General features: G+C 42.9%; 1 protein-coding gene and 1 gene segment (V, D, J or C); one reads left to right on the top strand and one right to left on the bottom strand.

Annotated features, from left to right (window-relative positions):
• LOC309509298 (H-2 class I histocompatibility antigen, Q10 alpha chain-like) overlaps positions 1–26,866 on the bottom strand; it is a 211,420-nt gene that overhangs the window by 55,668 nt on the left and 128,886 nt on the right. The gene's annotated exons all lie outside the window — the stretch shown is intronic.
• Positions 1,979–2,971, top strand: LOC309509311 (Ig kappa chain V region 4135-like). The segment is given in 2 exons: positions 1,979–2,209; positions 2,299–2,971.

The following is a 26,866-nucleotide window of genomic DNA, read 5'->3' on the forward strand; positions in this document are numbered from 1 at the left end:
CATCAAAGTCTGAATGAAACTGATCATTAAAACAGTGTTTAGAGCGAGAAGATCGACCCAAAATAACATGAAGTAAATCATGAGTTTCTGTTTCTGAAAATGATCCACAGAAGTTTATTAGCAAAGACACTAAAAGACAAAACAGTGTTTCTTCTGTCTTCAGGGAAATGATGTGGAGTGTGTTTGCATATTGATCAGATCTTCAGTGTGTGAGAGTGTTTATAGTGCTGTGAGTTTAACACTTCATCACTGACACACACAACAATCTTCATCAACATGACCTTCATCATCACCTTCATCTGGACACTGTTATACTGCTTTATACTACAAGGTGAACAGTTTATATTCTAAATAAATCATTTAAATAATATTTTTTTAACACAGCTTTAAATTGACTAATAAATAAAAAAACTTTATGGACTGATAAATGAATTGTGTTTCAGGCTGTAGATCTCAGTTCATAGTGACTCAGACTCCTGTGAAACCTGCCAAACCAGGAGAAACTGTAGAGATGAGCTGTAAACTCAGTGTTGATACATACTGCAGCCCGAGACCCTGTGTGTCCTGGTACTCACAGAAACCTGGAGAAGCTCCTAAACTCCTGATTCATTCAGCAAGCGGCCGTCAGTCAGGAACTCCATCTAGATTCAGTGGCAGTGGATCTAAAAGAGATTTCACTCTGACCATCAGTGGAGTCCAGACTGAAGATGCTGGACATTATTACTGTCAGAGTCGCCACTGGATCAACAGTAAAGGTGTGTTCACACAGTGATAAAGAGTCGTACAAAAACCTCCGTCAGTCAGAGTCACAGTGACTGAACTGAAACTGCAGCTGCTCAAACACTTTCACACTCAACAGTGAAGAAACGACTCAATATGATCTTATTGAACATCATTTTCTGGAGCTTCATCAGTTTTTCACCTTTTTGATTGTGATTTTTCAAAATTCATATTTGGATTTTCTGCATTTATGATTTCATATATTCTTCTTTCTAAACTGAATCACCAGCATCTTAAATCTGTGCTTGATCAGTTTAATCAGTTATTTAGTCCCCATAGATCTGAACACACTTAATTAACATAAGATTATATCTAACCAGAGGCCACGACCATTACCATAGAACTAAGCTGACTAACTTAACTACTTCTAATGGTAACTTTGTATAATTATTCCATGGTTTCACACGTACACTTTGTTAGAATAATGCTCACCCTGTTTAGATTAGTCTATATTGACTATGATGTGTTAGTCGGATCTCTGAAACTTCAGTCGGCGTGCTCCTCTGCTCCTCCTCGGCTGAATGCCAGTCCGTTACTAACCTGAGTGTAGAATTGTGCTGTTATGGACTTAATGTAATCTACCAGAGTTAATCATTTCAGAGTAAATCAGAATAAATCCAAATGTAACAATTGATTATTAGTCATGTAAATGTGTCATGCCAATTACATAATCAATTAAAAGATAATCAATACAAAACATCAAATGCTCAGCGATAAAGAGCAAAAGATGCATAAACCTGACATTAGAAAAATACATGATGCCGAGTGTCTTGAGGACGTTCAGCATCACGGGCCGATCTTGGCTACAGAATCACCCGAGCCTCTTGAGGCATTTTCCTACTCAGACCAAGACAAAACATCCTCAATGTGGAGAATCAACTTACAACAGGAGTTTGCTTTGACTAGAGTTATAGACACAGTGAGTTCACACCTCGTCGAGGAACAGGAAGTCTGGATGAAGGACCCATTAAACAAAGTGTGTGATGATCCTCATGTCTGTTCATAAACTGCAGGAACACACATGGATTTGGAGTAAAATTTGGGGATTAACAGCGACGTTTCAATCTAACTACAGTAAAAATATTCTCACAGCAGATATTCAGATTAATATACTGAAATTGGTCTTGTAGATTTATTCAGAACTGAATTGAATTATATAATTTTGAACATCTTGGCTTTTGTAGAAGATCAAATATGAAATTTTTTTTTACTCTGTTTTCACTTCAGTGATTGTGTTTTGTGTCTGTTAATGAGTGACTGTCTTCAGGTAAATGATGTGGAGTGTGTTTGCATATTGATCAGATCTTCAGTGTGTGAGAGTGTTTATAGTGCTGTGAGTTTAACACTTCATCACTGACACACACAACAATCTTCATCAACATGACCTTCATCATCATCTTCATCTGGACTCTCACAGCGTTTGCTCAAGGTTTGTGGAGCACAAGTTTGATATTAATTCATTTCTTCAAGTATATTGTCAAAGTTTTAAATGTGTATTTTCTTCTTGTTGTGTTTCAGAGTGTAGAGGACAGATCACCGTCACTCAGAGTCCCTCAATAAAAGCAGAACAACCAGGAGGAACTGTGAATATCAAATGTAAAACCAGCAGAGATGTGAGGAGGTTGAATAATGGGGAGGAAGGTATATTCTGGTACTTACAGAAACCTGGAGAAGCTCCTAAACTCCTGATTTATCGTGTAAACTTCCTCCAGTCAGGAACTCCATCTAGATTCAGTGGCAGTGGATCTTACAGTGATTTCACTCTGACCATCAGTGGAGTCCAGACAGAAGATGCTGGACATTATTACTGCAAGAGTTTCCATTGCACAGTAGATTCTGATGATCGTTGTGTGGGTGATGAAACATTCACACAGTGATAAAGAGTCGTACAAAAACCTCCGTCAGTCAGAGTCACAGTGACTGACAGAAACTGCAGCTGCTCACACACTGACACACAGAGGACAAACACAGGAACTACACATGTGCTCAAAACTTCTTATTGTGGGGTCGTTCGTACGTTAGCCTAAAGACCAGCTTAATTTACCAAACCAATCATTTCAGAGAGATACAGGCACATTTTTTCCCTTCTGTGCATTATAATGAAGGCTTTGTGAAACTGCACAACTTTTCGACTTTTTTTAATGACATAGCCTACTCCTTTCTACACCAACTACGAACACATTTTGTATCAGAAAAATAGACTCCGCCTATAAAAAACAAAACGATGGAGTCACGTGATTTCAGAAAAACGAGGATAATACGTCATAACTGTTTCGAAACACTTTTTTTCTTGCCTAATTTTATATACACAAATGTAAAATTTCAAAGAAAAATCTTTTTTATTTTTAAGAAAGAATTTGATATGTATCTAAAGTCCTTGAGGAAATCTAAAAACTCTTCTGCATGTAAGACTCATGGTGTAAACACTTAAGCTAATATTCTTTGTTGATTTGTCTTGTAACCCTCATTATTGTCTATTACTGTACATTACTGTTCTGTATTTTTATTAAATTTTTTGTTACTGTTGCATAATAAAAAAATAAAATAAAATAAAAAACACTTCGAAATCCCTGTCAACTAGGGCTGTAACGATATGCGATATGAAATCGAAATCGCGATACGCAGGTCCACGAACCTGTATCGCGATGTGAGAAGGCAGAATCGCGACACACCCCTTCCAACTCCCAGAGTTATCCTTCCTGTCCAGATCCAATGCTACCACATCTTTAAATTACTATTAGTATTATTTGAAGTTAACATTATAAAATACGTAGACCTACACCACAAAACTAGTTGAGGATAAATTCTTTAATTTTATCTGTAAGCGTCCTCCAATTACGTGTGCTGCCTGAGTTTTCCAATCATGTGACGAGTCACGCGAGCTAGTTAAAGAACGTGAGGAAACATGGCAACCAACCCAGAGATCGCGGACCCTCCTAATACTTTTAAGTCACTAGTATGGCAACATTTCGGCTACCCGGTGGAGAACAAGGATGGCAATCGTGTTGTTGACAAGACCCACACAATTTGCCGTAAGTGTTTCAAGAAGCTTCCCCAACCGGCCGGCAACACAACCAACATGCAGATGCATATCTTAAGGCACCATCCCGACATCAGTTTAGCTCGTGCACAGAAAACAACCCAACAGCAGCAGCCTACACTGCCTAGTTTATTCCAAGCAAAGTTTCCAGCCAATTCAGATCGAGCACAAAAAATTACTGATGCAATTGGAATTTTTATGTCACTGGATATGCGCCCCTTTTCGGTTGTTGAAAACGAGGGATTCCAGTATTTACTTAGTGTGCTCGAGCCCCGTTATGCATTACCAAGCCGGGCGCATTTCTCTCAAAATGTGCTACCAAAACTTCTGGATAAAACAAAGGCTAAAGTGGAGGAAGGGTTGAGTACTGCTGAATCCATCGCAATCACCACCGATGGATGGACGTCCCGTGCCACAGACAGCTATATGACCATAACCGCACACTATATTACGGCCGATTGGCAAATAGCAAACCCCGTCCTCCAAACACGCGCTGTGTATGAGAGCCATACAAGCGACCATTTATCGGGAATACTTAAAGAAGCTGTGATAGATTGGAAAATTAGCAGAACAAACGTCCCCGTTCCCGTGACAACAGACAACGCCAGAAATATTGCCAATGCTGTCGAAGCGGCCGGATTTTCACCGCATATACGATGCTTTGCGCACACTGTTAATCTGGCTGCGCAGAGAGGGATGGGCGTTCACCACATGTCCCGACTCCTCGGCAGAGTGAGGAAAGTGGTCACGTTTTTCCACCGCAGCACAACAGCTGCAGCTGTGTTGAAGGAGAAACAGGTGATGCTACAGCTGCCCTTACACAAGCTGGTCCAGGATGTGGCTACTAGGTGGAACTCGAGCCACGACATGCTCGAACGCTACCTTGAGCAGCAGGCTGCTGTTTTCTCTGCATTAACAGACAAGAGTGTCAAGAAGAACATTAAAGACATCGTCACTCTCTCTGATGATGATGTGAAACTAGCTGAGGACGTGGTCCAGGTTCTTAAACCTTTGAAAACCGTGACTACCCTCATGAGCACTGAGCAGATGCCAACTATTTCAATGATCGTGCCATTGAAACACAGAATCCTGGCCTCCATGAAGCACAGCGTCTCTGACTCAACAGTAGTGAAAGACATCAAAGCTGCTATTGCACATGACTTCGAGGACAGATACCCTGATTCGGATAGGGCACTAATTCAGTTTCTTCATATGAGCACTGCACTTGACCCCCGTTTCAAATCTCTACCTTTCCTTGATGAGACCACCCATGACACAATCTTCAAGAGTCTGACTGAGAGAATTCTGGAAGATTGTTCACAGACTGTTCAGGTATTTGATTGTTTAAATATTAATATATTAAATAAAGTGCTGTGCAAATCAGTTAGGCCTATTTAATTAAAGTCAGTATTTAAATATAGTCAGATAAAAAATACTTAACTTTATTAAACTAACTTTATTCATGTAATTGTCCTGGATTTCATATCCTCCATTGTATCTAACATTATGTTGCAATTGTTCACAGATTGTTCAGGTATTTGATTGTTTTAATATTAATATATTAAATAAAGTGCTGTGTAAATCAGTTAGGCTTATTTAATTAAAGTCAGTATTTAAATATAGTCAGATAAAAAATACTTAACTTTATTAAACTAACTTTATTTGTGTTATTGTCCTGGATTTCATATCCTCCATTGTATCTATAACATTATGTTGCAAATGCAATTGTGTAATGGATTTTGTCTGTTAGGCCCAGACTTCAACGGAAGAGCAATCAGAGATAGCCTCAAGCTGCAGTAACTGTCATCCTCCAGCCAAAAGAGCACCAATGATGGCTGAACTGTTTGGAGACTTCTTTTCAATGGAACAGGCATCGTCATCATCCAAGCCTTTGTCTGCAGTGGTGGATGAGGAGGTGCAGCATTACAGAGCAGTGCAGAGCCTCTCATTGCAGTCAAATCCACTTATGTGGTGGAAGGACAACCAGAACCAGTTCCCCCATTTAGCCAAGTTGGCTAAAATGTACCTTGAAATCCCAGCCACATCTGTCCCCAGTGAGAGAGTGTTTTCTACTGCAGAGGACATTGTCACAGCACAGAGAGCAAGCCTCTCACCAGATAATGTGGACATGATGGTGTTTCTGAAGAAGAATTTTCAACTCCCTTAAAACAAAAAATCCACAACAAGTTTGGTTTTCTTAAGAGAAAGAAGTTGTTTATTTGTTTAATGTTTACTTACTTGATTTGTGGTTTACAGCACCGACAGTAAGCCTCAGTTACCTCAGTGTGAAAAAACAGTAACCATTTAATTTTCTTTGTAAATGTAAGATTGATTGAAGAAGAATTATGCTTTAGTTCTGTTTGTTTTTCAACAGTATTTTATTACAAAGAAAACAGAAGTGTTATAGCTTTGGCTATATAATTTATTTTACTTAGGTATATTGTTAATAATTTGCATAGTTAATTTTGTTATTTGGTGTTCAGTTTATACAGGTTTTTCCAATGTTATTTAATAAAAATATATTTTTTTTCCTCAAAATATCTTTTGAACTGTTTTGTCTCCCCCCTCCCCCCCATATCGAGGTTTGTATCGTATCGTGGGTCAAAAATCGTGATACGAACCGAATCGTGGGTTTGGTGTATCGTTACAGCCCTACTGTCAACCCATGAATCATGAGGAGGCACTGAGAACCAATGTGGGGTTTTACCTGATATCTGATCAGTTTTATACATTTAGGGATTGGTGATACCACTTATTTTGTTTTCGATACGATACCGATACTTTCAAGGCCAGTATCACCGATACCGATACCAATACGATACCTCTAAAGTGAACTTTTAAATTTGAACATTTCTTAAATTATTGAATTACTAAGATTAAAATGACACCCCCTTAACATTATATAATTGAAAGGCATTTTAACATTCAATACACCTTAATTGGAATGTATTAGATTATAATTGTATTTACACATGGATAAAATGTTTACTTCTACAAAAATCTATAAAATGTTATAGACCTGTTTGAACTATGGTCACGGTAATGTTAATTGTCATAAGGGACTTCCAGTGATAGGCTGTTGCACCAATAAAATGCAACCTTTTTATTCTGACAGTGTATGATTTATACTAAAATTTGTTACATAATAGAACATCAGTATGAACTTTTAACATTCAATTTAAAACAATTTAATTACACATATTATAGGCTACAATTTGTTTATTGTGAAATATAGCATTAGATAAATAGCACACACTCCAGCAGAGAAAGAGACGAACGACACACACACACACACACACACACACACTGATGTGAGACTCGACAGCAGATCTTCTCAACATCAGGATTATTGAACTGAAGTGACTTTCACAAAAACAGTCTCATCGTCTCTAAATGTCTCTTAATGCATGAAAACTATTAAATCTAAATAAATAATATAATAAAAAAAACTCTGTACTGATCTTTACACATCTTAACTGGGAGTTTCTAAATGATCATGTATTTCTCAAAGCATTTTAATAAGTGTTGATGACCTGTGACCTCTGGAATGACCTTTGCCCTCTCATGGAGTTCACAGTGAAATACTTGTTTCTTTTAGTGATGAAACTGTCATTTGATTCATCAGAAAGTCTGAACTCTGAACCAGAGACTCGTGCAGAATAAAGAAGAAATGATTTCTAAACTCCTAAAGAAGTGAAAACACACTCCATTGGATCATGAGAATAAAACACATTAAAGGCCACAAAACTGGATCAGTTTCTTCTGCATGTGTTCATTTTCATGTGTGTTTTCCTCCAGCTGGTTTTTGCTCAGAGAGTCACTTTACAACTCCCTCAGACACTGTTCGGTTCGCACCTGTTACGGAAAAATTCAGTATTACTTATATTCAGTGTGCCTATGCCTATAATATGCCTGTACTCCCTCAGACACTGTTCGGTTCGCACCTGTTACGGAAAAATTCAGTATTACTTATATTCAGTGTGCCTATGCCTATAATATGCCTATACACCAGGCATATTCATTTGTTTCCAAACTGTTAATTTCATTTAATCATCTGTTTCTGTGAGGGTTTTCTAGCAGCTGAAGGGGAGGACAAGCAAAACAAACGTAATAAAAGCAGATGGGCCAGGAAGATAGACACCTAGGGCACGAGAAGGGATCCAGGCAGGAGAATGCAGGAGGTAATTTAGGTCGTAAACGAAAGCCTTTTGGTATCTCAGAGACAAAGAACAGTTTGACCAGCCAAGGGGGGTAGAAAACCAGTTGAAGATATCCCATATCTTTAAGGAAAACTACAGAAACTTGGAAGGAGGGGTCATGATGACAGAGAAAACTGTATAAAATGTCTATGTTTTATTGGGTCACCAGGCATTCTGTTTCAAGGCTGGGTGGCTGCGGTCTGTGGAAAGAATCCTCAAAGAATAAACCTTTTCTCTTTATAACAATTTTGCCTCTTGAAAGTTTCTTACACCTTTGATGCTGTTTTTATTAATCTGAAAATTGCTCTTACAAGTGGTGTCAGAAGTGTCGGATCTCGTGCGGACTCTTCTTCTCCTGGTCCTGAGAACGGATTTGACGGAAGTGCAACCCGGCAGCACCAGGCGGCCGTCTCATACCTCGACGGTTTGAGATAGAAACTCAACAGGTTAAGGGAGAGAGAGCCAATACCCGCATTCAGGACCAGTTGAAGAACTCCCACAAAGATCAAAAAGAATCCGTGGCAATTACAGAGGCATCTCTGGGTAAGAAACGGCAAAATTGTTTTATTGATGTTAAGTGTAAATTGATAATTGTGAGTGAACGTGAACCATATTGGCTGAATTTGTTTTTTGGTACGAGCAGAGAAAGTTTTGAGGAAGAAATTGATCTGACAAAATCAGACCGATCTAAAAAAAAAAACTAGCTCGTAAAGTGGACGGAAGTACCACAGTTGATTAAATAGGTGAACGGAAGAGTCACAGATAATCAAAGAGCATTTTTGCTAAAACCTGGCCGATTTTGGGTGAAAAAGTCGGATCTGTCGAATACGTTTGACAGATTAGTAAGACGCGCGTCAAAAGAAAAATCCAAGAGAGGAAATTCAGCCAAAATGGGGTCATCTAACACGAAATTAGACCATTTTTACACACCTATTTTCTGTCAAATGAGAAATAATTATGAGGGAAAACAGAAGGGTTGCTGTGTGTGTGTTAAACATGTGTGCAAGGACTGTGTACAAACAGTGAATTGTTGGATGGAAAAGAAGCAGATAAAAGAGAACAGAGTCGATACAGAAGGAACTGGCATGTAGGGAAGAGAGAATGTTTTTCCTGATGGAAATTACAAACAGTGAATTGTTGGATTGAACAGATACAGAAGGAACTGGCATGTAGGGGAAGATAAAATTCATATTTATGAACGCCTGATTAAGTCAAATTAAGTTGAAATGGTATGAAAAGTGAGTTTTAGATAAAAATAAGGCATTGAGTATGATTAACAGGGATTAACATGATATAAAGATAAGGAATGTTTCATTAAGCAGAACGGGAAAAATTCTATATTTTAGAGATAAAATAATTATTGAAATGATGTTTATTTTGACAACCATTGTCTTTTGAACCTAAAGGGTCCAGCTATGCCGGGAGTATAGCAACAACGCTTGCTTGTTCAACCCAGCTTCTGGATGTTAAATGTGTACTTGTTTTTGTAATCAGTGTTGTTGATGATAATATCAAATTAGAAATGTCCAAAGATTGGATATTTTGTTGATATTAAGCCATTTAAGGAAAATATATTGTTTTATAAAGGAAATTATGGGTTGGAGATAATTTCCCTAGACACGTGTGACTAAAGTTAATCAGAAACTTTGTGAAACTCGCTTAGAATATTTAGTTCCCTTTCGTAGTCACTCCGAGTTACGTCGGATGGCGACGAATGGGGTTTCGCTTAGAAAGCCTGTCATCTTCGAGTATATAAAACGAGCCAATGGCAATGAAATGCCATGGGTCTGCGGAATTTGCATAGCGTAAGTCCGCCCCACCCTGGGGGTATATAAGGAAGTACGCTGGCAACATGCAGATATGTTTTCGCTTCGGAGCCAAGAGTTTTCTTCACTCCTACAAGCCATTCTGTATCATCTTCACTCTACGAGACGAGCGGCTCTTCAGTGTGTTGGTGTGACGGCGTGTTCCAGCGAGAACTTTTTCAAGACGGTTCGCCCGTGTATTTACTGGATGTGGGCGCGTGATTCATCTGCCTAACGGTCACGAGCGCTGTTTCGCGTGTTGGGCTTATTCACGCTCGGCAGCGCTCGTGGGTGAGTCACGTTTTCTTTGCGGGAACGTGACCATCGCGATGTTTATAGATCGAGACTCAATGATCTCCGTGTGGGTAGAGTCCCCTCTGCCACACCCCAATCTATCTCTTCCTCGAGAGGGGATACTTTGGCTGGTGGCCAGGGTGATCTGAGGGTTACAGTGTGGCATAATACCGACGAGCATTCCTCGGGCCACGCCCCCCTCCACATAGCAAACCGTGGGGCTTCCGTGTGTACCTGGTTCCTCTCAGGGACCCAGTGTTTTCATTCGGGGCTCCAGCAGGTGGTGTCATGTCACTCACAGCATCACAAGGCGGGCTTGATTCCTCTGGAAATGAGGACTCGACTGCGTTGCCTCCCTCTGGAGTGTCAGCGTTAGTCGAGTCAGATCCAGAGCTGATGGCCATGCTTTCCCGGGCAGCTGAAAGCATCGGCTGGAGTGGCGCCGCCCTCCCCCCGAGCGCTGTAGGCTTCCCGGATGTGCATCAGGACGCTTCCGGCCCGCGTGAGTCCACGTGACTTTTCGCGGCCCGCGGGTCGTCCTCAGCCTTCGCTGCACTCGATCGCGTGGCGATCATGGGCTGTATGTTCTCTGTCACTATCGTGGCACAGGCATGCAGTGCTGTGTGTCGCCTTCGCCTTCGAGGCAGTGCTGACTCGGGAGTTCTGTCAGAACCGGCCGCAGTGGAACGCTAGTCCTTCCCTGGCCAACACTGACAGAACGCGGAAACTCGACCACGCCCCCTTGCTGGGACGCTATGCCTCCCATGCCCGGCCTGGTCGTTCCGCCGCGCACACTACTGACCTCGCTCTCGGGCGACATCGGTACCTGCGTGATCCTGGGTCAGGTGGTGTCCACTAGAGTGGTCCAGACATGGGCTCAGCCAGGTTGATGTGAGGGGGTCTGAGAATTCATTTTTTCAGCTCCCTCATGTCCCAGGCTGGGCTCCTCGGCAGCGTGGTTGAGGACTGTATCCTACAGTCTTTGACCCCCCCAGAAGCAGACTGAAGCCTTCTGCACCGACGGTCATCCGTCCGTGCGGTCTCCTTAGTCTGCTTCCCGCCGAGGCCACCTCCATGTGGCTCCTCCCCTCGGGCCTTCACTGGCTCGGAGCAGGAGGAGGTCGCAGGAGGGCGGCGCTGCCCGTCTCTGCCCCTTAGACTGCCACGCCAGCCTAAGCAGCACTCTTGAGACGGGCCGCTTGGTCGGCGGTGTGGTTGAGGACTGCGCCCAACAGTCTTCGATCACTCCAGAAGCGGACTCAGGCTTCTGCACTGACGGTCATCCGTCCGTGTGGTCTCCTTAGTCTGCTTCCCGCCGACGCCGCTTCCATGCGGCTCCTCCCCTCGACCCTTCACCGGCCCGAGCACGAGGAGGTCGCTGGAGGATGGCACCGCCTGTCCTTGCCCTTAGCCGGCTAACACCTGGCTAAGCAGCACTCCTGAGACAGGTAGCCTGGAGTTAGGGCTCAGTTCTTTCAGGAGCTGGTAGCAGGACCACTCCTTCCCCCAGTGGAGGGCGGGGTGAGAATCTCATTCAAAAGAACTGATGCTCTTTCTCTGAGCCCCAAGAGGCTATGGATGACAGCACGCGCCGCCCACGGGCCACGCTCCTCTCATCCCCCTCTGTCGCCAGACCCCTGCCAGAGCACGCCCCCGGGGGACGCTGGTCCTCCCCTGGCCTCCTCTGGCAGGACGCGGCTAATGACCGTGCCCCCGCACAGGGCCGCTATGCCACCCTCGCCTGGGCCGGTCATTCCGCCTCGCTGCACCACCGACGGTACGTCTGTGGTTCGTATGACCCCGCTGGCGCAGTTTCTGGAGGCCTCCGATCTTTGGAACCTCCACGTGTGGCTCCTGGACGGGACGAGGTAGGTTTGAGTACCCTACCACCAGCGGTGGTGGCTACCATCACTTCCGCTAGAGCATCGTCCACGAGACATGTCTATGCGTTGAAGTGGAACCTCTTCATCAACTGGTGTTCTTCTAAACATCAAGAACCCACGAAATGCCCGATCAGTGTCGTGCTTTCCTTCCTGCAAGAAGGGTTGGAACGAAGGCTGTCTCCCTCCACCCTGAAAGTGTATGTTGCCGCCATTGCCGCACATCACGACGCAGTTGAAGGTAAGTCTCTAGGAAAGCACGACCTGATCATCAGGTTCCTGAGGGGAGCGAGGAGACTGAATCCTCCTCGTCCTCCCCTCGTGCCCTCTTGGGACCTCTCAGTGGTTTTAACTGCCCTGCAGAGTGCTCCCTTTGAGCCTCTGCAATCAGTGGAGCTTAAGTTCCTGTCTATGAAGACAGCGCTCCTGGTTGCATTGGCCTCCATCGAGAGGGTAGGGGACCTGCAGGCATTTTCGGTTGACGAAGCGTGCCTGGAGTTCGGGCCGGCTAACTCTCACGTGATCCTGAGACCCCGGCCTGGATATGTGCCCAAGGTTCCCACCACACCCTTTCGAGACCAGGTGGTGAACCTGCAAGAGCTGCCTTTGGAGGACCCAGCCTTGTCCAGTACGCGCCCTCCGTGCTTACGTAGACAGAACGCAGTGTTTCAGGACCTCAGACCAGCTCTTTGTCTGTCATGGTGGGAAGCTGAAGGGAAAGGCTCTCTCGAAGCAAAGGTTGTCTCACTGGATAGTGGACGCCATTGCTTTGGCTTACCAGCAGCAAGGTCGACCGTGCCCCCTTGGTGTGACGGCCCACTCCACCCGGAGTGCGGCATCCTCTTGGGCTCTAGCGCATGGCGCCTCGCTAACAGACATCTGCAGAGCTGCAGGCTGGGCGACACCCAACACATTCGCGAGATTCTACAATCTCCGAGTAGAGCCAGTTTCTTCTCATGTACTCGCTTCAACTAGCCGGTGCTAGATTCTGCTCAGGTGTCTTCGCTTGCTCGCCATTCCTCTCCTCGGACGGGATACGTGCGATATATTCCTCAGGTGAGCCTGATAAGCCCTGAGTCTCCTCCAGCACTGTTGACGTCGTCGCCAAAGTTATGCCACTGGCAGCTTTCGCGCTTGGCTAGGTGCCTCCATGTGCATGGTTCCCCCTCCGGGCGACCCCCACATGTGTATTTCCACTGTAAGCCTCTCTGAGCATGTGTCTTTCCCTCGGCAAGCCACCTTGCCACCCCTGGGGTTGAAATATTCCACCTGCGGCTGGACACCCCAGTGATTCTCCATATGCAGCCCTTCGCGGTCATATGTGTATTCCAAGTCCCCCCCCTTCGGGCTGGGCATGATTGCATTTTCCACTGAGATATGCTTCCCAGTGTACCTTGGTATTCCTGTGTTAAGTAGGAGTCCTTCGTCCGTGCCAGTCTCACGACAGGGAGCTCAGACTTACGCAGGGCACTGGAAGACAGTCGAGAAGGTGGCGTGATTACACTGGGAACCCCATTCGTCGTCATCCGACGTAACTCGTGTTGTGGAAAATCCAGCGTTTCTTATAATCATTCGTTTCCAAACTGTTTAATCATATGTTTCTGTGAGGTTTTCTAGCAGCTGAAGGAGGACAGGGAAGCGAGAGGGCCAATTTAGGTCGTAGATGAAGGCCTTTGGGTGTCTCAGGGACATAGAACAGTGTGACCTGTACCAGGGGGGGTAGAAACCAGTCCGAACCAGCAGAAGATAGGGGGTATCTTTCTGGAAATTTACAAGAAACCTGGAAGGAGGAGTTTTTGCCAAGAAACTGTATAAAATGTCTATGTTTTATTATGTCTAATGGGTATTCTATTTCAAAGCTGGGTGGCTGCGGCTTTTGTGAAAAGAATCCTCATTGAAATAAACCTTTTCTCTTTATTACAGTTTTGTCTCTTGAAAGTTTCTTACACCTCTGATGCTGTTTGATATTAACTATTGAAAATTGCCATTACAACTTGGTGTCAGAAACGTGGGATCCTGTGCGGACTCTTCTTCTCCTGGTCCTGAGAGCGGGTATGACGGAAATTGCGCAATCACGGCAGCACCAGGCGGCCGTCTCATACCTCGACGGTTTGAGATAGAAACTCAACAGGTTACGAGAGAGAGAGCCAACACCCGCGTCAGGACCAGTGGAAGAACTCCCACCAGGATCAGAAAGAATCCGCGGCAATTACAGAAAAGAGAAAGCATCTCTGGGTAAGAAACGGCAGAATTGTTTTATTGATGTTAAGTGTGATTTGATAATTGTGAGTGAACATGAACCATGTTGGCTGAGTTTGCTTTGGGTACGAGCGAGAGGTGATTGAGTAATCACAATTTTTGGGGAAGAAATTGAAGTAGCTTCGGATCGGTTTCTGCCACACTCAGCTCGTTAGTGGACGGAAGTACCACTGGTGATTCAGGGAAATCACAGGTGCTGGTTAATTAGTTTTGCTCAAAGTCTCTGTAACCCGAAGAAATCTTGCAAAGGTGGACGGAAGAGCCACGCCGGATTAATTAGGTGAATAGTAGATTTTGAGTAAAACATAATTACAAAAGCACGGCATATTTGCTGAAACCCGACCGGTTTTGGGTGAAATAAAATCGGGTCTGTCGAAGACGTTTGACAGATACTAAGACACGTGTCGAAAGAGTAAAATCCAGAAGGGAGATTCAGCCAAAATGGGGTCATCTAACAGTAAATTAGATCATTTTTATACACCAATTTTCTGTCAAATGAGAAATAATTATGGTGGTAAATGTATGGTTGACATACAGAAACTGATCAAATTTCACGATTTTCCCGAAGCGGGGACCTTGAGTAAAATAAGACTAAATATAGTAAAAGAGTCAGTAGAAAAGAACGAGGGAAAACACAGCAGAGAGTCAGAGTATGGGGGCATTTAAATCAAAATGTGACTTTGAGGTGGGGGTTCAGAGAAATGTGACTGCTATTGGGAAAAATGTGACAGGACAGGGAGAGGGGGATATTTCTGCCTCAGAAATTGATATTTCTTTGGCACAAATATCACCAAACTTGTGGGCAAAAAACAAATATGATGTGGGGCTGATAAAAGGTTGTGAGCCAGTTGTAATCACACCAAAATCTGATTTCAGACCATGTAAGGCACAATATCCACTGAAACGTGAAGCAATAGAGGGTATAAAACCGGTGTTTGACGCTCTATTGAAAGAGGGTGTAATTAGGCCTTGTGATGGTTCACAAGTTAGAACCGAAATTAACCGAACTCATATCTTATGTTGATGACCTTTTGATCTGTTCAGAAGATGAGTCTATTTGCAGGGTTGACACTGTGACTCTCCTGAAGCATCTTGAAAGGGAGGGACACAAGGTCAGCCTTTCAAAGCTGCAGTTTGTGAAACAGGAAGTGACATTCCTGGGGCATGTTATCAAACCAAACAGCAAAGCACTGTCACAGAAAAGGGTGCAGGGCGTAAAAGAAGCCCCAAAGCCTGTAACAAAAAACAGTTGCTGTCATTTTTGGGGATGTGTGCTTACTGTCGTACATTCATTCCCAATTATGCCATTTTAGAACAGCCTTTACGAGCCCTGACAACAGGGAAAGGGTTGAAGTCATGTGACAGACTTGTTTGGACAAGTGAAGCTGAGACAGCATTTGATAACATGAAAGCACAATGAGATATCTCGATTGTTAGACCTTCTGGTTGTAGACCATCCATTGTGCAGATGGTTGATGAAAAGCATGACCTTATGACTTCTGTTCTCCTGTAGACGCATGGTGACCGATGAGAAGGTAGCCTATTTTCAACAAAACTCGACCCCGTGGCAGCGGGATTGCCACACTGTCTCCGGGCGGTGGTGGTAGCTGAACTGGCCCTCAATGGCCTAAAGAGAGTTTGTAGGCTATGCTGATCTGACTTTAGGGGTCTGACATTTGGTGTCTTTGATTTTGCAGGAGCAGAGAACGTCACATTTGTCTACAGCTCGATTGAGGTATCATAAAATTTTGTTTGACATGCCAAATGTCACTGTTAAAAGGTGTGCACACCGCGTCCAGATTTGTTGGACGTTCCGCTTGATAATTGTGACAATGTCCTTTTTGTGGATGGATCTGCGTCGAAGAATCCACAAACAGGACAGAATAACGTAGGTTATGCGGTGACGACTGAATTTGAAACTGTAAAATCTGGCAAATTACCATGTCATTACTCTGCACAGGCAGCTGAATTAGTCGCTTTGACTGAAGCATGTAAACTGATGACTGATAAGTGTGTAACGATTTACAAAGACTCGCGTTATGCTTTTGGGGTCACGCATGACTTTGGTGCTCTGTGGAAGCACAGAAAATTTTTAAGTCGGACGGACGACCAATACTGAACGCTAGGTTAGTATCTGACCTTTTGGAGGCCATTATGCTGCCAGACAAGATTGCAATTTGTAAATGCGCAGCGCATATTAATGATAAAAGTTTCGTATCAACAGGCAACGCCAGAGCTGATATGGCTGCGAAGGCAGCGGCAACAAACCAGACTGAAGCTGATACCAGTGGCGCCACCTGCGTACAAGTTGACAATAACCTTAACAATGACATTTCTCCTTGTTTACAGAGCATGCAGTCTTTTTCCACAGGAGCTGAGAAAAACAAATGGAAGACGGCAGGCTGCAGCCTTGTTGATGGTGTATGGACATCTGTTGATGGAAAGCCGTGTCTGCCCAGCCATTTTTTCTTGCATTACACTAAATTAATGCATGGGTGGGACCATGCATTAAAAGAGGGGATGATTATGCAAATGAGGGAATTGTGGTTTACCAAAGGTTTCACAATATATACTGAACATTTTTGTAAAAGATGTGTGATTTGCACCGCATATAACATTGCACGGGGCATTAAAACACCACTGGCAAGGCAGCCAGCCCCAGACGGGCCATTTGAATATTTAATGATTGATTTCATTGAACTAACCCCGTGTGGAAAACAGAAATATTGTTTGGTAGTCGTGGATATGTGGTCACGATGGAACACACTGTGCCTAACACGCTGCCAGCGGGGGCGCTGTTGAGCGTGAAAACCAGACGGTAAAGAACAAATTGACAAAATGCTGTGAAGAAACAGGGCTCTCGTGGGTGAAAGCACTCCCCATTGTACATGAGAATGAGAAAGAGAGTCAAAACAAATTTGAGCCCATTTGAAATTCTCTTTGGTAGACCACCATTCATGGGTATAACAGGGGAAAGAAGGAGGCTTCCATCGACAGATGTGTGTGAGAATGAAATGTTGAATTACTGCAAAGAGATGTCGTGTTTGTGATCTAACAGTTCTGTGCAGGTGAAAGAAGCTCTCTCTAAGAGCAAGGTAGCAGAGACGTTCCTGCACAAAATCAGACCAGGTGATTACGTGGTGATTCGAGACCTCAGGAGAAAGAGCTGGAGGGCGATACGGTGACTGGGACCGTTCCAAGTCTTGCTGATCACGCATACGGCGGTGAAGGTCGGCGAGCGAGCCACGTGGGTGAATGCCAATCACTGCAGGAGAGTTCCATCCATATCAGGAGAGCAACAGGAGGAGGAACCCCGACGACAAACAACAACAACAACGGCGAAACCTCTCGTGCTGCCAGGGCCACCCGAGATCGAACGGGCCTCTGGAGAGGAGCTGGCCTGGATGAGAGACGAGGGGACAAGCAAAGGTCAGACCGAGACCATTTAAAACTGGGTGGTCAGACTGCAGAATTAAAACCAACCACGAAGAAATCAATTTCAAGTGTCCATTCGATAAACCGTATCAAAGTTCACCGGTGGCAGTTTGGGTTTGTGGTAATATCATATCACCGTTTGGAAAAAGGACTGGTCAGGGTGCTGTTATCCAGCTTTAATGAATGTGGGAACTTCTGTGTATCTGCCAAACAAGGTGGTTGAAGTTAAAAAAAGAAAATGTTTAGTGAAAACCCCTTAGAATATGTTGAATGATTTTCTGTGCAGTTTATGAAAATGTATGTGCTGCCAATAATAATGATGAAGATTATGATTTGGCTGTTGTGATTGAATCCACACTGGTGGACTGTAAAAGAATACAGAGAACTGCTTATCAGTGGCTGTGTTTAGATTCCTGATTAGGACACACTGCTTCAAGGGTGTGCAGTAAGTTGGAGCTGTTTGCAAGCTCAATGATCAAACTATAGGCAAAGAGAGTGTTTTAATTATGGTCAGCGGGGCCATTTAGCCTGTAATTGTTAATAGACACTCAGAAAAGAAAGTGATAACGTGAAAGTGACGTGTATTAATGTGGGTTTGAAAGTAGAACAGTAATTAAATGACGATATTAAAGTTTTCGTCTGAGAAAGAACTAAGAATGTGAACGCAGTGTTAAAGAAAGTGAAAAGAACGTACGAGTAAGTGAGGTAGAAAAGAAAGTTTAAAGGAAAGTTAATAGATGGAAGTCGTAAGAAGATTGGAGGATGCAGAAGGAACTAGCATGTAGGGAAAGATGAGAAGAAATATAGTGAAATGTATGTTATGAAAATAAAATTTCTGATAGAATTTATGGAACTATTTATGTCAAGTTAAGTGGCATAAAGATGAGGAATGAACAAAGGCAGAATGGGGAAGAATTGTATTTTAGTGGTAATGTAATGTCTAACTTCCCTGATGTGGGCAAAAGACAAATATAAAAATTATGTTTATTTGAAAATAGATGTAAATTCTGGCAAAGATGCCTTACTGCTGGGCTAGAGTTAAAAGTTTAAGTGGTAGATAAAGTTTGATTTTAGAAGTTTATGAGAGTACAGTGTGCCAGTCCTAAATGCCTCAGAGTCTCTCTCATTCAATATCAGCTAAAAGCTGTTAACTGAGCCTGTGCGATTTAGGGATTGAGAGATGAGTAATATGATATTTTGTTTTTTGTGAAACAGCAGAGATAAGTGGGACTGACAAAATATTGATAACATTAAGTTGAATCTGCAGACTAACCACTTGATAGAGGAATACTGTTTCAACACAGTTTTAATGAAATTGATGGCATATAGTACAAATTTTTATACTTTGTGAAGAGTCCTGAAACAAACAGTGAAAAGAGGAGAGCAAACGCTGTAAGCAGCTGTGCTCTGAAGCTTTGACTTCAAAGAAATGTGGAGTTTGTAAAATGTTGGGGGTATCATGTTGTTTTAACATTCCTGATTATAGTGACAACATAACCAATATCATCAAGCACCTGAGAAAAGCTGTAAAAGAGCCGCCTAAAGCTACAGGTAGTGAGTGGGTGGGGTGGCTGATGTCTGCATGGTCAGGGTGGTTTTATAGAATAATTCAAACTGTCTTGCCAATTGTGGGTATGGGATTACTGATTCTGTTTTGTTTACCATGCATTATGAAGTGCCTTTCCAGCTCAGTGCAGAGATTGATCAGGGCAGGGACGGTTAGCAAGGTGACGTCAGTCCAAGCAGTAAAACTGACTCTGTACCCAATAACTGATGGAGAGCAATGTGATGATTATGACAGCGATGACATGTATGCAGACATGAGTTAAATGTGTTTTCCTTTGCCTTTCTGGGACCAGGAAAGGGATTTTCTAAACTTTGATTGTTTAGGTTTTGATGTCAATGATTGACTGTTCTATTCACTGTTTCTATTATTATTATTGTTTTCATTATTTTTATTTCTTTTTCCATTGTAAGAATGTTACGAGATGGCATACAAGGACAGGGTTTGAATATGAGGAGTTTTCCTATCTACTTTATCTGTGTTTTTATAGCATGTTTTGTTTTCCTACTAAATATTAATCCAACTTTTTCTTGTTTATACTGAAATGACTGAGGGTCCGACCTATAGTGTTGGGGATGCAATGACAGAGCTCGTTCGTCTAGCCCGGTTCCAGAATAAACCTTTATCTGCTTGCTGTAAAATTAAGGGTCTATCCCTGGAAAAATAGCCTGAGCTTATTTCATTTTAATCTTTTTTCAAACTAGTTTTAATTCTAATGTTTTTGCCTAATAGTTTTAATTTTAATCTTTTTGCCTACTAAGTTTAAGGGTATGATCAGTGATATGAAATTCAGACATGAAGAGTATAACTGTGAATCAATTCTGATCTTGAAATGAAATGATGTAATGATGTAATGATGTTTGATCAAGAAATTAGAAGACAAGGATGAATTTTCCTTTAATACGTTTATCAGAGAATGATAAAGAGGAGGAATTTGTTGTGGAAAATCCAGCGTTTCTTATAATCATTCGTTTCCAAACTGTTTAATCATATGTTTCTGTGAGGTTTTCTAGCAGCTGAAGGAGGACAGGGAAGCGAGAGGGCCAATTTAGGTCGTAGATGAAGGCCTTTGGGTGTCTCAGGGACATAGAACAGTGTGACCTGTACCAGGGGGGGTAGAAACCAGTCCGAACCAGCAGAAGATAGGGGGTATCTTTCTGGAAATTTACAAGAAACCTGGAAGGAGGAGTTTTTGCCAAGAAACTGTATAAAATGTCTATGTTTTATTATGTCTAATGGGTATTCTATTTCAAAGCTGGGTGGCTGCGGCTTTTGTGAAAAGAATCCTCATTGAAATAAACCTTTTCTCTTTATTACAGTTTTGTCTCTTGAAAGTTTCTTACACCTCTGATGCTGTTTGATATTAACTATTGAAAATTGCCATTACACTCGGAGTGACTACGAAAGGGAACGTCTCGGTTACGTATGTAACCCTCATTCCCTGAGTAGGGAACAGAGACGTTACGTCTCCCTGCCACTTCCGCTGTACTGCTGGAACGCCTGAGTTCAGTCTCGGCTCCTCAGCGAAGACATATCTGCATGTTGCCAGCGTACTTCCTTATATACCCCCAGGGTGGGGCGGACTTACGCTATGCAAATTCCGCAGACCCATGGCATTTCATTGCCATTGGCTCGTTTTATATACTCGAAGATGACAGGCTTTCTAAGCGAAACCCCATTCGTCGTCATCCGACGTAACGTCTCCGTTCCCTACTCAGGGAACGAGGGTTACATACGTAACCGAGACGATTTTCCGTGTTGCTTATGAAAATTAATGTTCTGCCAATAATAATGATGTGAATGTGCTTTATTGTATTAATGTTATGAAAACAAGAGTATTGAAGAATAGATTGCCATATTTTTATAACAAGAGTGCAAGCGGCTAGGAGGTGCAAGCGGCTAGGATAGCTGTCTGTGTAATTTAGAGACTGAGAACAAGATTTGAAGAATTTTGTGGTTTCTGTGAAACAGTAGAGATAAGTGGGACTGAGGAATAATGATAATATTAAGTTGAATCTGCAAACTAACCATTTGATAGAAGAATAAGCTATCAAATCAGTGTTAATGAAATTAATGACATGCTAAATTTCTTTATACTATATGAAGAGTAACTGAATAGTCTGATACAAAAGAGACTCAATGGAATTGTGGGTCTATGGAATTGTCAGTCAGCAGTCAATAAAGCTGACTTCATTCCAGCCTTTGCATCTCATTCTACTCTTAGTATCTTGGGGCTGACTGAGACCTGGATTCGTCCAGAAGACTCAGCAACCCCTGCTGCTCTCTCTAGCAATTTCTCCTTCTCCCACTCCCCTCGCCAGTCTGGGAGAGGTGGGGGTACAGGGCTTCTCGTTTCTAACAATTGCAAATACTCCACGCTCTCTTCTCTATGCAACAACAACTCATTTGAATATCATGCTATTACACTTACAACCCCCATTAAAATCCATATTGTAGTCATTTATCGCCCCCCAGGTCAGCTGGGTAACTTTGTAGATGAGCTGGATGTGCTGCTGTCCACTTTCCCTGAGGACGGCACCCCACTTCTAGTCTTCGGTGACTTCAACATTCATCTCGAAAAGCCACATGCAACAGACTTCACCTCTCTCCTAGCCTCTTTCGATCTCAAACGACTCATCACCACAGCTACTCACAAATCAGGCAACCAACTGGACCTGGTTTACACACGCAACTGCACCACAGAAAACATCCTGGTGACACCTCTCCACGTTTCAGATCATTTCCTCATTACTTTCAGTCTACAACTCTCTACCCCTGCACCCCCACCCCCACCACCTGTCACTTTCAGACGAAACCTGCGCTCACTTTCCCCCTCCCATCTCTCCTCTGCCGTGTCATCCTCTCTTCCCCCACCCTCACAATTCTCATCTCTGGATGTGAATACCGCAACGGACACCTTATGCTCCACTCTAATCTCTTCTCTAGACATTATCTGCCCTCTCTCCTCCAGGCCAGCACGCACTACTCCCTCTAACCCCTGGTTATCTGAGGTTCTTCGGGAACACCGGACCAAACTCAGGGCAGCGGAGAGGAAATGGCACAAATCAAAAGACGCATCTGACCTGAGTATGTATCAATCTCTCCTCTCCTCCTTTTCTGTTGATGTTCATGCTGCAAAATCTTCATACTTCCACAACAAGATCAACAGCTCCTCCAACACACGATTACTCTTCAAGACATTCAACTCTCTCCTCTGTCCACCTCCACCACCTCCCGCCTCCTCCTTAACTGCTGACGATTTTGCGACCTTCTTCACCAACAAAACAACAGCTATCAGCAGTCAGTTCTCAGCTCCACACACACAGGAACCCAGACCGACCCCTTCCACAGCCAATACCCCTCTGTCCTCCTTTTCTTCGCTAACCGAGGAAGAAGTATCTACACTTCTCCTCTCCAGTCACCCTACCACCTGCACGCTTGACCCCATCCCCTCACACCTTCTACAAGCCATCTCTCCCACACTTCTACCATCACTCACACACATCATCAACTCATCCCTCCACACTGGCACCTTCCCTACAGCATTCAAGCAGGCTCGGGTTACTCCACTGCTCAAAAAACCAACGCTAAACACATCATTGGTAGAGAATTACAGACCTATCTCTCTCCTACCATTCATTGCGAAGACACTTGAAAGAGCTGTCTTCAACCAACTAACATCCTTCTTGTCTCTAAACAACCAGCTGGATGTCAACCAATCTGGCTTCAAGAAAGGACATTCAACTGAGACTGCATTACTGTCAGTCACAGAAGCCCTACGGATCGCAAAAGCTGCTTCCAAATCTTCAGTCCTCATTCTCCTGGATCTGTCTGCTGCCTTCGACACGGTGAATCATCAGATCCTTCTGTCCACCCTCTCATCACTGGGCATCACAGGAACTTCACTCCACTGGTTTGAGTCCTATCTCACAGGTAGGTCCTTCAAGGTCGCATGGAGAGGCGAGGTATCCAGAGCACATCAGCTGACCACAGGGGTTCCCCAGGGTTCAGTTCTTGGTCCCCTCCTCTTCTCCATCTACACCACATCACTGGGACACATCATACAGGCACACGGTTTTTCCTACCACTGCTATGCTGATGACACACAGCTCTTCCTCTCCTTTCAACCAGATGATCCCACAGTAGCTGCACGGGTCTCAAGCTGTCTGGCGGACATCTCCACATGGATGAAGGAACACCACCTGCAGCTCAACCTGGCAAAGACTGAGCTTCTCGTCCTCCCTGCCAATCCGTCTCTACAGCACGACTTCACCATCCAGCTAGAGTCATCATTAATCACCCCATCAAGATCGGTCAGAAATCTTGGAGTAACGTTTGATGACCAGCTGACCTTCACAGATCACATTTCAAAGACAGCTCGATCATGCAGGTTTGCACTGCACAACATCAGGAAGATCAGGCCTTTCCTAACTGAGCATGCAACACAACTTATCGTCCAGGCCCTGGTCATCTCTAGGCTTGACTACTGCAATGCCCTTCTGGCTGGACTCCCAGCATGTGCGACCAAACCCCTACAGATGATCCAGAATGCTGCAGCTCGTCTTGTCTTCAACGAGCCCAAGAGGGCCCACGTCACTCCTCTGTTCATCTCTCTGCACTGGCTACCTCTAGCTGCTCGCATCAAGTTCAAGGCACTGACGCTTGCTTACAGAACTATCACAGGCTCAGCTCCCTCCTACTTTCACTCACTCCTACGAGTCTACATCCCTACCAGACACCTACGATCGGTCAACGAGCGACGTCTCGTGGTTCCATCACAGAAAGCCACAAAATCACTTTCCAGAACATTCTCATTTACAGTTCCATGCTGGTGGAACGCTCTCCCCACCCTCATCCGGAATGCAGAATCCCTGACAACATTCAAAAAACAGCTGAAAACCAATCTCTTCCGTGAGCACTTAACCTTATAAAAAAAAATAAAAAAATAAAAAAAATAAAAAAAATCCTTTCCCTTTGAAACATCACTTATCAGGCTTATGCTACTCTGAATAATACCAGAACTTCGTATTTTGAGCACTTCCTGCGTTGTTGTTGCTTTTGCCTCTTTATGATGACTCGCTGAACTTAGTCCTAATTTGTAAGTCGCTTTGGATAAGGGCGTCTGCTAAATGACTAAATGTAAATGTAAATGTAAAAGAGAGCAAATGCTGTAAGCAGCTCTGCTCTGAAGCTCTCAGTTTAAAGAGATTTGCAGATTATGTTTTTGTAAAAGTTTGATTCTGATTGGAAAGATAAACAGTAACTTGACTGGCTCCAAACAAAGAGAGGGCCAAAATAACACAAATTTAAAGAAAAGTCTGTGTTAATATGGGTTAGAAAGTAAATCAATGTTAATATGATAAAGATTATGATTCGGCTATTGTAATTGAATTTGCAGCTGGGACAGTGGGGGAACATGCAGAGAACTTATCAGTGGCTCTGTTTGCATTTCCTGAATAGAACACACTGTTTCAGGGGTGTAAAGTAGGGTGGAGATGTTAGAAAGATCAGAGTGATAAGACTGTAGGTAGAATAACAGAGAGTGTTTTATTGTGATCAGCGGGGTCATTCAGTGACTGTAAAATGCCCACTGTATGACTGTAAAAGTAAATGAGGGAGAAAAGAAAGTTGATAGATAAACTTTTGAAAGTTGTAAAGAAGATTGAAAGATATTAAGTGTAAGGAATTCGTTTTGAAAGGAAAGAACTATAAAAAGTACCGGTTGACGTAAAATTACAGATGAGCTAAATGAGTTGCAAAATATTTTAAAAGTACCAGTCACTAAAAGGATGATTGTGTTTTGAATGAAACGCTTTGATAAGGTTTTAGATGATATAGAGAGACAAATCTAACGAATGATTTATAGTGATAATCATAAAATGTATGACAAGCAGAGAGCGCAGCCTCAAAAGTTAGTATGAATCATAGAAGCAGATTGATCAACTCCTAGAGAAAACATTGAAGTCGGGTATTAAATTATGGTAATGGCAAACCTGACAACTAAAATTTAAATGAAATTTGAAACGTTATTAAGAACTAGAATAATTATTATTTCTTTAAGATAAAATAAGCAGAAGCAGTGTTACAGGATTAACAGTTGCAAAATGTAAAATGTGTAAAAAGGCATTTGATTAAACAAAAGCTTGTTGTTGACTATGAAAAGAGCTAACAGCTGATGTTTTGGGTTCAAAAGAAGATTGTGATTTGGCCAAAACAGGTTTGCTTATCTGAATTTGGTATGCTGTAACTGAAACTGCCACAGTTTCAGTGCAACAGAGACTCATTCTGGGTGGAAATTTGTAATGTCTAAATTACAATACATGTAATTTATGGAAAAGATGCCTTAAGATGGGCTAGAGTAGATAAAAGATGGTAGATAAAGTCTGAAGTTAAAAGTTTATGAGAATGCAGTGTGCCAGTCCTGAATGCCTCAAGAGTCTCTCTCTCATTCAATGTCAGCTGAAAGCTGTTGTCTGAGCCTGTGTAAAGCACAGTGTTCCAGTTGAAAATCATAGATATGGAAAAGCTAAAACAAATCATGCTACAGGCCGTTCAGATTTGACAAATTTAGAGGACAATTTGTAAATGTTTTAGAAGTAAAACCAGAGCCAGATTATCCATAAGGGCACTTGGGCCAGTGCCCAGGGGCACCAACCATTCACAACCATTAGGGGGGCACCACATGACACAAGCTGTAAAAATATTTTTCATAAATTGTTATATTATTAACTTGAAATTCTTGAAAGACCATACATAACTCGTTTATGAACACTAATTTAACAATAATAAAAATAATAATAATAAATTATAAATAAATAAAGATTACATGACCACTATCACTCCCCCCCTCCCCAATCTGTCAGAGTTGAGTTGGTCCACAACAAGTACGCGCAAATGTGTCTATTTTTTTTTTAACGGCTACAGAAAATGAATCTAAATCCAAAATGGACAGATGTCAATTGAGTGGTTTTGCAGTTGTTATATATGCCTATGTGTTAAAGATTTTATTTTGGATGTGTTCATTGTGATTATATTGGCTGGGTTTATAGGTATTATATTGGCTTTGAGGTATAGTGCCCAGGGGCACCACACTGTCTTAATACGGCCCTGAGTAAAACTGAATGATTTTAAAAGAAGTCTTTAAAATAATAATGCAGACCTTAAATGATAGAAGTGACATTTTTGACTAGTTTATTTTAGGACCACTTCTTTGTCTGATATTAGCCTCCACCATGAAACAGGGCCGATGGCTCCGGCTACAGAAGTAACAGTACACTGAATGTCAATATTGAATGTTCCAAGTGGATATGATGGTTCTTGGTTACCTCGTATAAAAAATAAATAAAAAAAACATTTCATTATCACAAACTATGATAATTTTGCTCAAGTGAAGTAGAGCCACAACCCAGTGTGCAGGAGGCGTAGATCCCGAAGACGGGTAAGATTCTCTGATGGCCATAAGGGAACAACCTAAGCCAGGGGCTATGCCGCCACTGGGGCATCTGCCCACCAGGTTTCGGGAGGTGTTATCTACGAAAAGGGAGTGGTTGTGATGCTACTTGGGGCCAAGAGCATCAAAGAGGGGTCTATAAGCTGTTCCCTACAACTTC

The sequence above is a fragment of the Leuciscus leuciscus genome (genome assembly GCF_965113295.1).
Source record: "Leuciscus leuciscus genome assembly, chromosome: 11".
NCBI classification, from domain to species: domain Eukaryota; kingdom Metazoa; phylum Chordata; class Actinopteri; order Cypriniformes; family Leuciscidae; genus Leuciscus; species Leuciscus leuciscus.